The sequence below is a fragment of the Zonotrichia albicollis genome, chromosome 4, assembly GCF_047830755.1.
Source record: "Zonotrichia albicollis isolate bZonAlb1 chromosome 4, bZonAlb1.hap1, whole genome shotgun sequence".
In the NCBI taxonomy this organism is placed as follows: domain Eukaryota; kingdom Metazoa; phylum Chordata; class Aves; order Passeriformes; family Passerellidae; genus Zonotrichia; species Zonotrichia albicollis.
In genome coordinates, this window is record NC_133822.1 from 35,903,591 (window position 1) to 35,920,299 (window position 16,709).

Sequence of the window (16,709 nt, forward strand, 5' to 3'; positions counted from 1 at the left end):
TGCTTTGCAGCCTTTTGTTCCAAATGCATACGTACACTAGATGAAGCACACAAGCGCAGAGCCAGGAATAAGGCTCCTGGTTTATCAGTCCAAAAAAGAGAAAAAAGAAAAAAAAATTCTCATCGCTGCAACTGAGGCATCTGAAGTCAAACAAGGCATCATAGTTTCTTCCTGAACTATAACCTTCCCACAGCAGCCAACCCACTTAGTTATTCAATTTAAGTATTAAAATTTAAAATCAAGAAATCTTAAGTCAATTGCATCCTGTTTACTTCAAGCTGTACATACACGCTCTTAGGAAGATTTAACAGAATAGAGAATCCAGGAAGAAGTATGTTTGAAATACAAAGTTACAAAGCATAGTGAAAAATTCACTCTCAAATTAAAAGTTATTTTAGTGAGTGCAACAGAAAACAATAAGACCAAGCTTCTTCTTGTCCATTCATCTTTCTGCAGATCCTTCTGCACACAGAGTCATTTTTGAGCCAAACTTTCTTCCAAACCAAGACAGTCAAAAACTACATTTGAAATTGTGTAATCCAGTTTTTGAAGAGATTGGAAAAAAAAATCAGTTTTCCCCTCAAAACTATTCTGGAAACCTATTTGAAGCTTAAGATACAGATTCCTTGCAAAACATTGTTTTCTCCTTGACAGTTCCATCCGTCCATCCATCCATCCATCCATCCATCCATCCATCCATCCATCCATCCATCCATCCCCCTGCAGTACAAAACCTGTGGATCTCTCACTGCATGAGGTGAAGCAACCATTTTGGACCACGAGTAACAAATGGGAGCAAACTCTCCAACTTACCTGCTTGCTAAATACCATTTAAGTGGACTAATCTGACTCAAACTGCTCAGTACCTGCCTGAAAGAACACAGGCTTGCTGAAACACCTCAAAAAGTTCATGCATTCTACACCACTGGCCCTTCAAAGCCCCCTGAAATGCACTGCCATGCTTCCAAGAATATCTGAAGTACCTGCTCTGCAGCCAAGCTGGAAGGTGCTCAGGTAAATGCTAATGCCAAGCACAAACCTGCAACAGTAAACTCCAGAACAGAATTCAGCAACACTTTGTATTCAAACCAGTTGAGCTCTCTGCTGACATCCTTTCATCAGCCTTGTTTCTGAGGACCCCTTTTCATTTGGCTCAATATTCTGCTTCTCCCTTCAAGCAAGACCTGCTCTGGAAACACACAAACTAGCTGATATCTTGCTCCCTTACGAAGGGAGTAAGGGAGAGAATAAAGGACAAGAAGCCCAGTTTTGAAGAAAGCTACATGCAGCTTCAGCAGCACAGATGCATTTGGGGTTGATTATGGACATGTAGCAAAATCCTGGCTAGGGCTCATCCCACAGGAGGACCCCATAAAAAAATTCACCTTCCACTCACCTTCTGCAACCAAGGAAAGCTCACAAACATCTGAGCCACACTTGTCCAACAAAAGCAGTACTACCCTATGCAGAGATGACTAAATGAAACACCACCATGCTATTTTCTGGTATTACTTCTGTGAATTCAGCACTGCTAAAGGGTTCCAGATAGACATGCTCTGAAGACCCAAATCATCTGCCTACCTTGAGAACACATGCAGAGGGAACAGCAGCAAAACTTATACATACTTTTCTCATTTCTTCCAGCCTCTCAAGGCTGAAATGACTGACAAAGGTCCAAAATGAGGAATACACATAAATTATTAACATTGCACTAGTAGTCTCACTGTTGCTGCAACAGTCTAAAGACTTAACAGAGGCAAGCTCTGCAGGGAAATACTACTTTACTTCAAAATCATTCATTCAGGAAACTTACAGAGGAGAAAAGAATCACTCTGCAGCACACTCTGTCAAACCCCTCAGCTTTAAGACCCTTCATTTTTAAAGCAAAAGCAATTTTAACAAGAACAGGAAATTTATGTGAAGCATAAGGAGCTTCAGATATCAAGTGAGCAGCACTGGAACAGCATTACTTCCGGACACAAATCCCAAAACACACATCTTCTCACGCCTGACCTGGAAAGCCCATCCCACTGCTGACAGCCAGGTAAACGTTCTGTTTCTGCAGCCTCTCTGCTGGAACAGCCAACTGGCATACCAGCAGGAAGACAATGGGGAGCCATGCTCTACCACCTGGAAGGGAGCCAAAAAGCCACTTCAGTTTGTTCTTGGATGGTAACCTGTGCTTTACACCCATGCAAGGCTCCAGGTTCACATTCCCACCAAGCTTTTATTTCATTCCAGGTCTCGGGCAGTACCTGCTGCCACAGTAGCCACGTGACCACAGGCAGTACACAGAGAGACACAGCTGCCTACTGACATATTCCCTCCTCTCTCCTGTTGCAAGGGGAACAGTTTATGCAGGGGTATTAGTCTGTTTTACATTAATTTCAAGAACTAGGACAAATAACCTGAACTTTGACATTTCTGAAAAAAAGTTAAATTATTTTCATCTCCCTTAGTAATCAGAATAGATTTACTTTTCATTTAAAACATAAAATTTCCCTCCCAAAATATCTGAAGTAGTTACTGAAATATTTTCTTTACCAAAGCCTGCAAAGCCTCAACACTATTAATAACATTTTGAATATAAAGAGGCACAACTTTGCTCCATACAACAAAAAAAACCCACCAAACCCAGTCAAGTTTTCACACAATGAAGTAATTAATTTTTAAACTAGTACTTTCTATTAAAAGTTCTCACATTTAAAAACCCAGAAAGGTTTCCAGTAACTCTAGACACTGATGGGGACAAAGAAAAAACAGACCCTACCCCCAGCTGGATGGCATTCCTCTCTTTGGGTGCAATGTGGTAACATTTGATTGACGCATCTGATCCATTCCAAAACTCCAGGCGTTGATTTAATCATCAATGGGTAGAATCCTATTAATTTTCAGGGGGGAAAAAAAGAAAAACAGAAAAACAAAGTAGAATATGGATACAGGACACAGAGCACCCCACATCTGTCGCAGATCCAGCTGATTTAGCTAGATCCACAATAATCAACAGATTGAAGACTGAATTGGTGATAGAAACTCACATCTACCAGCAAAAGCCCCTTTTTCCATTCCACCCTCTTTCTGTCATCTCAGCTCAGCCCAGTCTCTCAACACAACCGGGAACATTAGTCCCATACCAAAGGAAATGAAATAGGAATAGGGAAAGGAGTGGGAAGAGATAAACCAGGGTAAATGGGGAGAGCATGAAAAGCCCATTGGCATGCAACCAAGAGCCTACACAGGCCCTTGCTAGAGCAGAAAACAGGAGATCAAGCACGTACGAGGAGACAGCGGGAGCACAGATGTGGGAAGAAGGTTTAAGGGTCCCTGGGCTCAGGGGGTAAGAAAAGGCAGCAGAGCACAGCAGTGAGCCCCAGCACACACAGTGATCTCAGCCTTCAGCAGCAGCACCAGGTGACCCACTGGCTTGGTGGCTGCCATCACAGGCATTTTCAGTACATCAATATTGATATTGGATGGTACAAGCAATGTCATGTGAACCTTCCCAGTCTGCCCATAAATTTATTTGGCTATCAGCCAAACCCAGATCCACCAATACTAATCACTTTTTCTCTGAAATAAGCCTCCATTTACAGTCTTGTAAGGAACAGTTGCTGTTGTTTCATTTCAGCGCTGATGACAACTGAAAGCCCTAAAGGCCCACAAACATAAGAGGTAAATTCTAAAGGAATTTACCCATTCCAGAAGCAGACAGAAGGTGAGCATCTGACCCTTCCAGCTGGCCAGCCCACACATCAGGCCAGCCCACATCCCATTCAATTGAACCTGGAGACTGGTACCTTCCCACTAGAAGTGGAACTCTAGCTGAATGGTCAGCAGGACATCAGGAAAATACTCCTGGTCTAGCTGACCAGCTGCCTGTTTGGGAACACAAGCTGCACAAAGGTCTTCGGACACCCTGCTGTTCCTTGGTTGTTCCTCATATCTGTTCTGTGTTCCCAAGTCTCAGGAGGATCACCAGCAGAGAAGTGTTAGGTGAGGAAAAGTAGAAAAGGCAAGAACAAGCTGATGTACTGCAAAGGGAAGGAAGCAGCAGGTTGAGGATGGGATTTTACAGCAGGAAAACTGGTTGCTAAAGTGTAGAGCAGAATCTGGGGGGAACAGGAGGTGCTGGTCACAGAAAAGAGGCAGGCAAAGACTTGCTATTAGAGGGAACAGGAAAGTCCTGTAGCCCCAGGCCGATAAATCAGATATTGCTGCCAAAGTCTCACACCAGCCCTTAAAGCCTCTAGCACTGACTGGGGGCTCAGCAACAAGCAGGATCTGCCACAAGTACATCCACCCAACAGTTTCAGGTAAACACTTAAATTATCTCAGGTCCAGACCATTCAATGCCCTGATGATAAGGACAAAGACCTTGAATTCCACATGACAGGTCACATGGAACTCGCACAATGGGAAGGACACACTGCTCTGCCCAGCCTGCACAAGGACCACACAGCTGCAGCTCGTGCCTCCCTTGGGCTCCTCAGAGCCAGTGGCTGCATTCCCAGCCAGCCTGCCTCTGTAACCACCCCCTGCCCGCCAGGAGGGCCTGAACCCTGCACCATCAGCAGTGAAAGCACAAACCTCCACCTCATGCTCTAAATAATTAAACTCTGTGGGAGCATCAACAGACTCATAAAACTCTTACACAGACCAAGCCAGTCATTAATGGGGGTCAAAGATGAGTGCTCTATTTTTTTTAAGAGTGCTTTGATGCGTGGGGAGAGTGGTGAGAGGAGATCTTCATCACCCTCCTCTGGTACCTGATGAATTTTTCCTTTCCTGGCTATCAACACCTCCTACTTCCACCCAAACCCCATAGCAGTGGCAGTCATCCGGACAGCCAGAGACAATTGGAAGGTGTGTTTGGATGGCATCTGTGCTAGCTGGTCACCTGCAAGTAGGGAAGCAAGGGGCCTTGCTGAGCAAAGCCAGGCTCTACCAGAGGCTCAGCCGGTGCTTATTATGAGGTCTGGGCTTCCCCAGGGCCAGTGCAATGCTTAAAGTCATGCAAACCACAACCTCACACAGTCTCCCCTACAGCAAGGCACGGAGCAGAGCACAAGGCAGTAAAATATGTCAGGATTATTAGCTTGGGCTCAGAGCCAGAGCTGGGAGCTGCCACAAGGGTAGGGAGGCTGCCTGCAGCCCTGCAGGTCAGCAGGAAGGAAGTGGAAGTCCCCTGACAGGCAAGGAGAGGCAGCATGCAGGAAAGGCAAGCCACGGCTCAAAAAAGGTCACAGAAACACCAGCCTGACCCACCTCCTCTAGCATTAAAATACATACATATATATTTATATATATATACACACACACATACGCACACACATATATATACACATGCACATGGAAGCTTCTTGCTCCTGTGCTTTGTTCAGGCATCTTAAGGAAAGGTCTGCTCTTCCCATTCTATCTACATTCCCCCCATCCATATCAGCTTTGGAAATGGTTTCTTAGACTTTCCATCAATGAAAGCCTTGGGTAGAAAGAAGGGAAAGCAGGCAGTTTTGGGGAAAGGATCACCATAAGACAAACACCCCAAGAAGCAGGCACGGGTGTTGGATCCTCTGTTGGCAGCTCCAATTCCAGCTTGCACCAGCCCAGCCTCTGCCTGCTTTCTCTGCTGCATTTGCTTTGTGTGGAAGAGAGGCCCCAGACTGGAAGTGGCTCCAGGATCTCTGTTACCGTGCCAAAAAAGTGACTGGTGTAGCAAGGCCAGCTTCTAGTTATTAATTATAAGTAGAACTGATAGATGCCCCTTTTTACAGGTCACTAGAAACCTTCTCCCAACAAACTCCGATACTTGGACATGCAGAGGGAAGTTGGAGATTTACACACAACATCAGCATTCATCTTTTCCATCAGGGGAAAAGCAGCAGCTGTTACTTCCCTTATTCTTGGAAATAAGGGGGGAAATAGCTAGGACTCTTGAGCCTTGGCACCTCTTCCCTCTCACCCTTTGGCTACCAGAGCTCCTGTTACTATTCAGGGCAGAAGTGCTCCACAGGGCACACATTCCAGGGGGCTGAGCCATCCCACGTGGCCAGGCTCAAAATGGCAGACAGCGATGAATAGGATAATTAGAAAGTACAACAGCAACCGCAACATAAAAACAAGCAGCTTCTATTACAAGAAACAGTTCTATGGCATGGCTAGATCCATCACCCCATATGCTGGCTGGTGGTGGTGCCTCAGGAGCCTGCTGCTATTATCTGTTTGCAATCACATTTCAGCCGGCTTTCTGCTTAATGCTCGAAAAGCAAAGCTAATCAGATTCACTCTCTCTTTCTGCCTAATGTCTCCAGTTCTCAAGCATGCTCCGTACAGCTTCAATTGATGTTCAAGTAACACTAGCCAGGAGCATGCAGTGCAAAGAAAAAAAAAAAAAAAAGGAATAACCTATTAATTTTAGCCCTTCTTTGCACCTATTTTGTCTAAAATTTCTTCTATGCTTGATCTTTGCAAACAAAAGTCAGGAAATTCCCATTTCCCCCTCTACACCAGATCCAGCTCCCAATTGAGTTCCCCTCTTCAAACTGCTCCTCCAGTGGTATCTGGGCAATTAATTATAGCACAGACCTCTCAGGCTTCCCTCTTACTCTCTGGAATAGCTTTTTAAAATATTTGCTGGCTAGGAACTTCCAGATTAGGACATCTTCTGCTGGCATTGTAATAGCCCCTCTTTGTAATCTATCTGAAATGACCATCACATGCTCTGCTACTCCCTCTCCCTCCAGTACTATTTAATTACTACAGTCCTACATGGGAACTCTAATACGCTCTCAGCATTTTGGGTCTGAGGACAAACAGTATCCCAAAAAGGCTGCTTTTTAACTGCATTCCTTTGCACTCCAAAGGGTGTTGCGGTGTGTTTTAAACTTTCAGGTCCCTTCCCCAGGTGTACCAATACCCTCTTCCCCTCCCACCCTCGTCCCTTGCTGAGTGAGTCCTGTCAATCAGGCTTAACATTCCAGCAAAGGCGTCGTGTGGCTGGTCAAGTTCAAAGGATGCCCCTCAGGCCTGGGGGTCATTGGCCTGTCTAGCTGTCATTCTCCCCTGAGACCCCGCCCCTCCCACCTGGTTGGTGGCTCACCTGTCCCCTCCTCTCCCCCTGCCCCAGGAGCTTAAAAGGTGAGTCCGGCCACGCAGCCGGCATTCTGTTGGAGCTCTTCCCAAGATTCAGACCTCTGTAACCATGGAATAAACCTCTGGATATCAAACCCTCCAGCAGAATCCTCTCCTTTTTCTCTTCACCATCGCCTGAAGCTTTCCTCCTGAGGTAAACGGAGTTCCTAACAAGCCTGGACTTGTTTAGAGCCCGGCTGCAACCACCAGCAAGCTAAAGGTGTCTCTGGGGTGATACACCACAGATGCCGCCTTTGGCCTGGCAGCGAGGGTCAGACTGGCCCAGGCACAATCTAACTGGTAATATTGGGATTCATATTCCAATAAAAGGGCAGCTGAAGCATTGCTGAAGTCAGCTACACCACCTGGATCTTTATTAGAGCAACCATCACAAGAGCAGATAAGCTGCCCCCAGACAGGGCAGATTGCATGAAAATTCAGCAAAGTGATCCAGGAAATCCAGGAAGAGACTGGCTTACAGGAACACCCATCATCATGAGGAGAAAAGTTACCCATTACAAGCACGGTAGAAGATTTGCCAGAAGACCAACTTCAAAGAAAAAAAAAATCAGCAAGTATTTACATGAGAAGAGAAAGAGATGTAGGTGGAAGACAAATCTGCCAGGATACATATCTCTATCCAGGAGGAGTGAAAAAAAGGGAGACTGCAGAGATGAAACCTCAGACAGCCCATCAGCTTGTGCATCTGTACACGTTCCCCAGCTAATACCCATTACACCAATCAGAACAATGGCAGCTCCAGAGAAGACCCCGATTATCCAAGCTCCTTCACTAACATCTTCCCCAGAGGCTGCATGCATGTGCAAAGGAATGGAAAAAAAACATCTCTCTCAATGAGATTACTTCCAGCATTTTCTATATTGCCCCCACTCTTACAAATGTGTCTTTAAAAAAATATCGCAGCTGGTTTATAAATGTGTCAGTTTTTAAAAAAACCCAAACATAGCCTTGAAAACAAAGACACTTTGTACTCAGCATATCCAGTGGCATCATTATTTAATATCAATGCACTGATTCTTTCCTTTATTCACTCCATCCTTGGAACACAAAACCACTGTAACAGCCATCCAGTGTATAATCTTACCATTCAACACAACACAACCCCACAATAACCTTTCTTTTGCCATGTCTTTGGCTACCAATGAGAAGAATTTAGGTTTAAATGCTTCAAAAACCCAACCCAACTACAGTACAGCATGAAACAAATCTCTAACTCTCAAAGCTGGAGCGAATTCTCTCATCCCTGCCTATGACTCTCCTTATTTGAAAATGGCTGCACAAACACTTCTAATTTGTGCACCACACCAATTGCAGCCTGCCCCTCCTGCCAAGTACAGCTGCTGGGTCAGTCCACACATGCACAGGCTCACTGCATCCTGCTGCCTCTGGCACACTGCTCTTCCCTGACATCATCTCCACCTTCATGTTGTAGAAAACTCACCAGGCAGGCACTGTTTCTGCTCCTGTAGCCATAGGGCAATTGCTGGAGGCCAACAGACGCCTCCATCTCATCTCCAACCTGCACTGTGCTCCTGTTAAGCAGATGCTTGGGCAAGTGTCTCGTCGGACACACGTCCTCCCTGCAGCCATCAGGCTAATGCAGACACACCAAAACATCCCTGGCACAGCTAAGGCAGAAACACCACCCCTGCCACACAGCAGAAGCTAAGTTTGCCTTGGCCAGTTTGCATGGAGCCTGAGCTTCATCTCACCCCAGGCTTCATCACATCCCTGAGCAAGACAGCACTATTCTACAACACCACAGCAATGTCCTGCAAGGGACAATTTCTGCTAGTGTCTGGAAATTAGTTAGGCCGTAGCACCTGGAACAACTGCAAGCCACAGTTCAGAGAAGGAGAGACTTCCTCCTGGTGCCATGGTACCCAGCTCCAGGCCTGGCTCACCATGGAATGCAGAAAATTCTCCAGATGTTTCCTCTCCTTGTCATTTACCCCAGACCACCTTGACCCACCAGCTCCAGGGTCTCTGTCCAAACAGCCACCATCACCAGGCTTGGGGAAGAAGCTCTTTTACCAACTTGGCCTACAGCTGTCCCACCAGGCAGTTTCCTTTTGCCCTCTCATAAAGAATGATTACAGCTACTATTTTTTGAGCCTGTTAATAATAATACATGAGCCTAATAATAATAATTCTTAGGCTCCAAGCAATGGGGTCTCAGGAACTACAGTATTTCTCCAATTGTAGGGGCAATGAAACTCAACCTTTTCCTTTTTTTCCCCCTTTTGAAAATACTGCTTGGGAATGAAGTCAGCATCTGGAGGCACATGAGCATATCTGAGGGACAGAAGAGGTGCAGGGGGGAAGGGAGGGATCTGAAAATGAAAGCTGAGGGTGAGGCTTCACATTACAACTGAACCAGGCTAATAGGTCACTGCTGCCAAAAAAGGGGGGCTCATTTTCACCTTTCTTTCATTCCTTACCTTTCACTGCTGGCAAAACAAATCTCGCCCCTCCTTAGCGGCAGCTCTGATACGAGCCTGAACCTGGTGAACAGGTTCAGCCCTCTGTCCCAGGAGAAAACAATTCACTTTTTTTTTTTGTTTTGGGCAAGTCAGCTTTCCAAAAGCTGAACAAGCTGTAACCACAAGGCAAGAAATATGGCCACAGAACCAGGAGCAATGCATGATCACCCCTCTTAGGAGGAGCAAGCAGTTAGATTGGGTCAGCCACAGCAAGAAAATCCATCCTAACGCACATGAAACTGCAGTTTCATCCAACAAGTATACTGGTCAGCACAAAACAAGTGGCCTAGCTGAAAAGCCTGTAATAGATGTGTTTGCTAATACTCTTAAAACAGGTAGTTTTACCTATTTACCTAGTTTTACCTGGTGTCCACACCAGTAGCATTTATGAAGGCAGCCATGCAGAAGAAAAACAACACTAAAACTGAGCAGACCCAAACTAGACCGAAATACAAGATGTACTGCAGGATTTCCAATAATAATTTTCCCTATTTCTAAATTGGACTTTGTTATTATCAAACAAGATGGCTGCCTTCATCACTATGGTAAAGAAATGTCTGTTTTCATTACGAACTTAACAGTTAGTTTCAGGGTGAATTTTTCTTTTCCCATTAGCTTATACATCATCAGATGAACAAAAATTATGCTTTTCCTTTATTAAAAAAAAAAACAACCAAGCCCATATTAACTCCACTGTCTTTATTTCTCTCCACCTCCTCTGCTCAATTACTAGAAGCAATTTACAGACAATAAATGTAACTTCACAGCTGCCTGTATGAAGTATTCCCTTCATTTTATAGATGAGGTTACAGGCTATAGAGAAATTAATATCAGCAAGGTCTACTTCAAAGCTGGATAAGCAAGAGGAACAGATGCACTCTTAAAGAATACAGATCATGACTGTACTCTAGTAAAACTAGTAATAAAGGATTAAGAATGTTGCCAGTTGGCTATAAATTCTTTGAATGTATCTGCTTAAACACAGTAACAAACAAAAGCTTGCTTTGAGGTTTTGCTTGGGTTTATTCTGTTATTATTAGGAACAGCATTATGAGATTTCAGATATACTGCTCACAGACCAAACATGCTGGCTTTACCAGTAAACACTGCTTGACTGCTCACCTCAGGACTCAGAGAGGCTCTCTTCCCAGCTGGTGCATGGTCACCGGGAATCCTCTGCTAGAAACTCTGGATATCATTTTAATCAATACAGATAAGCAAGCCAGGAGAGAGTCCAGTGTTATCTGACACAGCCTCATGGGCTTTGGCAGGGCTAGGAGCAGCAAGAATCAGTGTCTGTTGTTACAGCTGCCAGCCATGACTGTGAAAAAGCATTGGGAGTAGCAACACTAAAGGGGAAAAAAAAAATCCAAAGGTGCAGTTTTGTGCAGGCACGCTTCTGATGAAAACTGCTCCTTAAGGCTTCATAAAAATGCACAGCCAACTTGTCTTCTTCCACACATTATCAGAGCTCAGAAACAGCACCTGAGTCTAGTTATACAATTCAGCAGGCACAGCTTCTCCTAGGAAGCAACCACCACTGGCATGCAGGTACTCCAAAGGCTGAGTCATCTCAACAGGCCCTTCAAGAGAAAATAATCCTATTAAGAATTGGTGTGCTGGTACTGAAGGCAAAAAGGAGTGTTAATTTTGGCAGTTAATTACACTGTTTGCACTCCATCCATTTTCTACCAAACCTAACACCTGTAGGTTAGTAAATTCACCATGCTCCTCCATCCATCCCCAAGGTCCTTTCTTGACCCTAATCTCCTCTTTACCCAGCAACTGCCCATCATTGCCTGTTTCCTTATCCCTGACTAACACAAATTAGTATTTGTACAATCACAGAGCTTGAAAACCTAATTTAGGACTTAGGCCTTCATTTCCAGCCTGCATACAAATTCCTTCACCTGAGGACAGGTTACAGCACTCCCCCCTCTCCTAAACTCTCCCAGAGGGGTGGACTGAGAAAGAAACCAGTGGCTTAGGTCAAGAATTTTACTTTTGAGACTGGTAGATCTATTGTGGAGACTGATCCACTGATATTTTTCTAATATAAGAAACATATAAAATGCCTAGAATTTGATATCTGCTTTTTAATTAAATTGAAATAAGTAAATCACAGCCTGTTGCCATGGAGAATGAACAGACACGGCCTCTTGACTCCAGGGCAGGATCAAGCAGGAGAGGCAGACAAGGCTGTGAAATTAAAAACACCTATTTTAAAGCAAATGGTCTTGATAATTAGCAAAAAATGTGGTATAGGGAAATAATATAACCATATGGCAGGAAGTGGTTTTCAAGGTGAACTACAAAGCCGTTTTAAATAAATGAATAAGCTGCTGGAGCTGCTGGGTCACCCACAGAATCATATATGCAGGACTAAACGTGATTTGAAAAATACACTTAAAAATAGCAATTAGCTCTTCTTTCACTTTCCTACCTATAGCCTGCATCTGTGTCTGTTCTTATTTTTAAGGACTTGTTTCAAGCACCTAATGCTTGCACCTATTTGCAGTTACCAGAGAGTCATCAGACATTTTCAAAAGCCTTGCAGTTTACCCTGAAGCTAGAACCAAATTTATAGGACATAAAACCTTTTTATCTATTACTCAGTGTCATCACACAATGCTGGTCAGGTCATCAGACACTAACAATTGTTCCTGACTCTGTGCATCCTTGTTATGACTTCCATGACAAAGTGACTTTGGAGGAAATTTGCCCTCCACACACCGTGTGCCCAATCCTGTGCTACCCCTCTCAAGAAGCACAGCTCAGAGAGAGTCAAAAAGTAACTCTGGTTTATCAGTGGGAGGCTGACAGCACATCCACGCTTGGCTGGTGGACAAGAGCCTTGCATGCTCCTTTCCCAGTTTGTCTGGAGCACAGGGCATCAAAATATTCCACCCCTTTTAAGATACTTCTGCTCTGCTCAGATCTAAATGGGTTGCAGCAAGAAAACCCCCTCATCACATTTTTGAGCCCAGCCAGGGCAAATCTGAGCGAGACTGTCAAACAACTTCCAGTAAGCATGTGGCCAAAGAGCATCAAATCCGTAACAGCTCAAAATACTTGAAGTAAACTGTACCTGATGACTCAGTTTCAAAAATGTGCTGTACATTCTTTTAAAGGGAAGGGACAGATGAACTAACTTTCACTTCAAACCTCCCATCCACGCTAGAGAAAAAGCCAACTTTTCTCCTATTCCATGAAGACACAAATTATCAGCCACAATCATTTGGTCTTCCACAGCAGTTAATGGCCCCCATGAAACAAACTCTCAGGGTCTCAGATTAGACCCTGGTGACACAGATAGCTGGTTACATTAAAAATCAGTCACAATCTCAACCGTCAGCAGCCCAATTTGAGCCGCTATTGACAAGTTACCTTCTGTTTTCCACCATCACCAAGAAACACCCACAAAGTAAGGAGAGTCAGGACAGAAATCTTGGGAAAAGAAGGAGTTGTGGAAAAATGCACAATTAAAATTAGTATTCTCTGTTTTCACAGTTTTGCCCAGTTTTGGAACATTTGCTGCTTTTGCTAAAGTCACACTGCTTAAGATGTTTGGTTTCCATTAAAAATAAACTCCAGGTCCAAGTCTGCTTGAAGACAGGCATAAATTTGCAAATCTGGTTCACCCTGAAGGACACCAATTCCTTAAAAATGCTAGGGCGGGGGCAGCACATGTGGGCTAATTCACAGTTTCGCAACAGTCAAGGCTAACAGCTGTATCTGCCCAACTTCTTTGCTCATGCACCCCATTTCTTCCCAAACCCTGCAGCGAGAGGAGCTGCGAAACACCTCAGGACTCATCAGCTGCACTGGAAGATGCTACACACCCTTGGCTTCCTCACTGCCCAGCACCTTCCCTGGCATGCCAGCAGTTTCCTACTCCTTGAACCACAGTCCTGCAACACCACCCAAATGCAAATGGCTTTGCCAGAAACTGTTTCTGCCCTAAGGGACACCTGGCATATAGAGGGCAGCGGGTGGCTTGTGTCTCCTCACTTCATAGTTCTACTTACATTTAATTTTGACTTGAAGTGATTTAACACAAATATAAAGGCTGGCCAAGCATCTCCCTTTGAAAGGGAACTGCATTTTCTTCTCCATCCACGCAAGCCAAGATAGCCACACAGAGGAAGACTCCTTCCCAGGGACACTCCCAGTTGGACAGAGCCAGGGTTTAGGGGCGCCTTCATTAAAACTCAAGCCAGTGGTCATTTGGCATATGAAGGAAGATGCTAACCATGCCCAGGAGAGATTATTTTCATATCACAGCATACAGGGTCACAAGCCAAAAATAATTTTTTAAAAAACCACCAACAACAACAAAAACCAAAACAACAACAACAAACAAAAAAAACCCATTTAACAACCAAAATCAGACAAAACGCCCCCACACCATCCCTCACACTGTTCCCTTCAGCAGCATCACACTGAACCACACACACAATAGAGGGGCCAAGAACCCTGCCCAGGCTGTCCACAGCTCCTCATTCCCATCACCCGCGCCACGGTGCCAGCTCCCTGCAAGCCCCTCCTGCACCCCCAGCAAACATCCCCAGGACCGCCTTCAGCCACCCACAAACCCTGCCTGACATCTGCGCCCCCGGGACCGCTTCAAGCCCCACCAGGCGGGTAGAAGGCTTCCCAACCAAGCAGAGGCTGCAGCCGCCAGCCTGGTTGGGTGTTTTTCCGCCGGCGGTGCGGCTGCCCGGGTTCCCAGCGGGAGTTTCCAGCCCCGAACCTCGGCGGCTCGAGGAGCGTGTGGCACACGTGCGCCCGCCGCTGTCAACAACTTCCAGCCGCTGTCCCAGCGGGCAAGTCCAGGGCGCGGGGGGCTGCCTGCCGCCCCAGCAGCGACCTGCCTTGGGAAAGGCCGCTCGCAAGCAGGACAGCGCTTTAACAAAAATAAAGATCACCTTAATATTATCCTTAACAGCCAGAAAGGTCACGACTTGGAGGTCCATAAGGGGGGGAGGGGAGGGAGATGGGTAAGGAGAGGGGAAGGAGGGGGGTGGCAACGCACAAACCCCCATGGTTTTAACTGTTTGACTGCCGTAAAAATGAAATAACATGAAGTAAGCGGAGACTTAGGGGACGGACAGACCCCCACGCGCGGGGACTGCCCGGCTGTCCGAGCCCCCGCACGCCCTTCACACGAGGGAAGGCGGAGGTACCCGGGGAGGGAGGGTGTGGAAAGCAAATCACACCCCCAGCAAACGCCGGGGTCCCACACACACACACGCCCCCTCACCGCCGCTTACCTGTGCGGGCCGGCGGCCCTCAGGGTCCCATGGCAGCCCCGTCCCACCCCGCCCCGTCCCGTCCCGCGGCGGGCACAGGAGGTGCCGAGCCTTTGTTGCGCGGAGGGGAACGGGAACGGGAGCGGGTCCTGTCAGCTCATGTGACGCGGCGGGCTCGGTCTCCGCTGCCCCTCCTCGCTGCTCTCCCCTGCCCGCCCTCCGCCGGCGCTGAGCGCAGGCCCCGCAGCCGGGAGCGGGTCTCAGGCCCGACTGGCTGCTGGCGGAGCGGCGGCGGCGGGGGAGGAGGAGCCGGCGGCGGGGCGGGCTCGGCGGCGGGGCCGGGCGCGGAGGAGGGCGAGGAGGGCTCTGGCAGCGGAGCGGAGCCGAGCCGAGCGCTGCCTGCCTGGAGCGGGAGGCGGCGGGGCCGGGCGGGCGCTGCCCTGCGGGCCGTCCTGCCCCCGCGCCGGAGCCCCGCTCTGGGAGGGGTAACACGGAGCCCCTGCAGGGGGCTTGTTCCCCTCCTGAGGCTGCTGGCGCTGCGCTCGGGGCCCTGATGCACAGGCCCGGGCCTGCCGCTGCAGTCAGCAAAGTAAATAAAAACGTAATTATGTGCTTTCCAGTTGAGGCTCGCAACAAAAGAGAGGAAAATCCCTCGTTTTCTCGAGAAGAGATATGAGAAATAGCAGTACTGGATCAGATCAGCATCCTGCCTTTTGCTGAACAGGCAAACCTTAGGAGCTGGCTACAAGAAACAGCCCATAGCACTGCCCCAGAAGACCATGACCATGACCATCATCCTGTGGCCAGGCACTTACCAATAGCTAGGGTCTTCGTATTTAACAGCTCTCAAAGGATTTTTTAAAAATATATTCAGTATTTTTGGTTTTGAACCATTTGAAATGTTTGTGTCTGCTCCATCATGCAGCAAGCATCCTGCTTTCTTCTCCAGAGAGCATTTAATCATCTCCTTTTGTTTACCAAACTCTAAGTAGGGGGCAGAGAGAGATTACCTTCCTGCAGGTCTTTAAAACCCCAATATGCCATTTTTCTTCACAATCCAAGACTGAAAAACAAATACCACCAAGCCAGGCCTTGTACAGGAAACACGGGTGAGATTTCTATCAAAAATGCAGACAGCTCAGAAAATCTCTGATTCCCTTATCAAACACAACCACCAATTCAATGAGCAGCTTCCCTGCCATGCCAATATTGCTATTCCATGGGAATCACCTTCCTAGACACCACAGCTGACATTAAAAACGGCACCCCAAAAGCCAGCACATACACGAGAACCTACAGGCCATCAAATTTGCTCTATAAAGCAGATGCAATAAAATCAGCAGCCATTCACAACACAACAAAAGGCTGTGAGATTCAGTCAGTCCTGCAGATACTGTTACACCTGCTCTGAGGGGAACACCGGTAATCTGCTTTATACAGGAAGGTCACTCTTCCATAAAATAGATACAAATTTACTACAACAAAGATACGGTAGCAACAACAGCAATTTTGGAAAATAACTTTTCAAGGAATCAAGGTTTATTTGGTGTTTGTCTAATGCTACCAAAATTAACAGGGATTGGCAAAGCCTCTAACTACATTAGCTCTCTGCCAATCTGTTTTTCTGCTTTTTATTTTAGTCTCTGCTGTAAGCATTCTCCCCTGCAACCACGTGCTCCTGCTGATGATAATACTCCATGCTAAAATCCACTCATAAAATAATCTCAAACTACTGGCTCTGAAAGGGTGTTTTTTCCCACATATCTCTCCTGCTAACCTTCAGGCTCTCCCTTTTGCAACTCATTACAGGAAGCAAATCCTCAGA

The 16,709-nt window shown here is 46.5% G+C and overlaps 1 protein-coding gene across 4 annotated transcripts in view; it reads right to left on the minus strand.

Annotated features, from left to right (window-relative positions):
- TCF20 (transcription factor 20) overlaps nucleotides 1-15,207 on the minus strand; it is a 131,391-nt gene extending 116,184 nt beyond the window's left edge. For 2 of the 4 annotated variants that reach the window (XM_074539449.1, XM_014268232.3), the window contains exon 1: nucleotides 14,906-15,207. The gene's annotated coding sequence lies outside the window, so the exon portion shown is untranslated. Of the gene's footprint in view, nucleotides 1-2,770; nucleotides 2,882-14,905 lie in introns of all 4 variants that reach the window. The other 2 variants (XM_014268229.3, XM_074539452.1) reach the window with 2 other exon arrangements.
- Nucleotides 15,208-16,709: the final 1,502 nt, after the last annotated feature.